The sequence below is a fragment of the Macaca mulatta genome, chromosome X (genome assembly GCF_049350105.2).
Source record: "Macaca mulatta isolate MMU2019108-1 chromosome X, T2T-MMU8v2.0, whole genome shotgun sequence".
In the NCBI taxonomy this organism is placed as follows: Eukaryota; Metazoa; Chordata; class Mammalia; order Primates; family Cercopithecidae; genus Macaca; species Macaca mulatta.
The window spans coordinates 82661675-82663508 of record NC_133426.1 but is presented as its reverse complement, the minus strand read 5'-3'; the positions used below and the strand labels follow the sequence as shown (position 1 = coordinate 82663508).

The following is a 1834-nucleotide window of genomic DNA, read 5'->3' as shown; positions in this document are numbered from 1 at the left end:
GGCACACAATGCATAATAATCACATCATAGAAAATGGAGTATCCATTCCCTGAAGTATATATCTTTTGTGTTACAAACAATCCAATTATAACTCTTTTTAGGTACTCTAAACTGTGCAACTGAATTATTGTGTTAGACTGTTCTCACACGGTTATAAAGAAATACCTAAGACTGGGTAATTTATAAAGAAAGAAAGTTTTGATGCAGCTGACATTGTCTCCTCCACATGACTGTTACAGCGGCCTCCAGAGCCTTTTCTCTCCTGTACAAAATGGCATCTCTTAAGGAAAAACTCATTGCACCACTTGCGGAAGAAGAGGCAACTGTCCAAAACAATAAGATCACTGCAGTGAGTTTTGGACTAGTTGGTATGGCATGTGCTATCTGCGTTCTGGGAAAGTCTCTGGCTGATGAACTTGCTCTTGTGGATGTTTTGGAAGGTAAGCTTAAGGGAGAAATGATCAATCCGCAGCATGGGAGTTTATTTCTCCAGACACTTAAAATTGTGGCAGATAAAGATTGTTCTGTGACCGCCAGTTCTAAGATTGCAGTGGTAACTGCAGGAGTCTGTCAGCAAGAGGGGGAGAGGCGTCTCAATTTGTTAAAATTGTTAATGTCTTCAAATTCATTATTCCTCAGATGGTCAAGTTCACTCCTGAATGCCTCATAATTGTGGTTTCCAACCTAGTAGACATTCTTATATATGTTACCTGGAAAATAAGTGGATTACCCAAACTGTGATTGGAAGTGGATGTAATCCGGATTCTGCTAGATTTCACTGCCTTATGGCTGAAAACCTTGGCATTCATCCCAGCAGCTGCCATGTATGGATTTTGGGGGAATATAGCAACTCAAATGTGGCTGTGTGGATTGGCGTGAATGTGGCAGGTTTTTCTCTCCAGGAATTGAATCCAGAAATAGGAACTGACGATGACAGTGAAAATTGGAAGGAAGTGCATAAGATGGTGGTTGAAAGTGCCCATGAAGTCATCAAGCTAAAAGGATATACCAACTGGGCTATTGGATTAAGTGTGACTGGTCTTATTCAATCCGTGATGAATAATCTACCCAGGATTCATCCTATGTCAACAATGGTAAAGGGGATGTATGACATCGAGAACGAAGTCTTCCTGAGCCTTCTGTGTATCCTCAATGCCCAGGGATTAACCAGCATTATCAACCAGAAGCTAAAGGATAATGAGGTTGCTCAGTTCAAGAAAAGTACAGATACCCTGTGGGACATCCAGAAGGACCTAAAAGACCTGTGACTACTGAGCTCTAGGCTGTGGAAGTTTAAAAACTACAATATGAGCAGGGGCAGAGCAAGATGGCCGAATAGGAACAGCCCCAGTCTCCAACTCCCAGCGCGAGCGACACAGAAGACCGGTGAGGTGATTTCTGCATTTTCAACTGAGGTACTGCGTTCATCTCACTAGGGAGTGCCGGACAATCGGTGCTGGTCAGCTGCTGCAGCCTGACCAGCGAGAGCTGAAGCAGGGCGAGTCATCGCCTCACCTGGGAAGCGCAAGGGGAAAGGGAATCCCTTTTCCTAGCCAGGGGAACTGAGACACACAACACCTGGAAAATCCGGTAACTCCCACACCAATACTGCGCTTTAAGCAAACAGGCACACCAGGAGATTATATCCCACACCTGGCCGGGAGGGTCCCACGCCCACGGAGCCTTCCTCATTGCTAGCACAGCAGTCTGCGATCTGGCGGCAAGACAGCAGCGAGGCTGGGGGAGGGGCGCCTGCCACTGCTGAGGCTTAAGTAGGTAAACAAAGCCGCTTGGAAGCTCGAACTGGGTGGAGCTCACAGCAGCTCAAGGAAAC

General features: G+C 45.9%; 1 pseudogene; it reads left to right on the top strand.

Annotated features, from left to right (window-relative positions):
- Window positions 1–271: 271 nt before the first annotated feature.
- LOC705251 (L-lactate dehydrogenase B chain-like) lies at window positions 272–1268 on the top strand (annotated as a pseudogene).
- The last annotated feature ends 566 nt before the right edge of the window (window positions 1269–1834 follow it).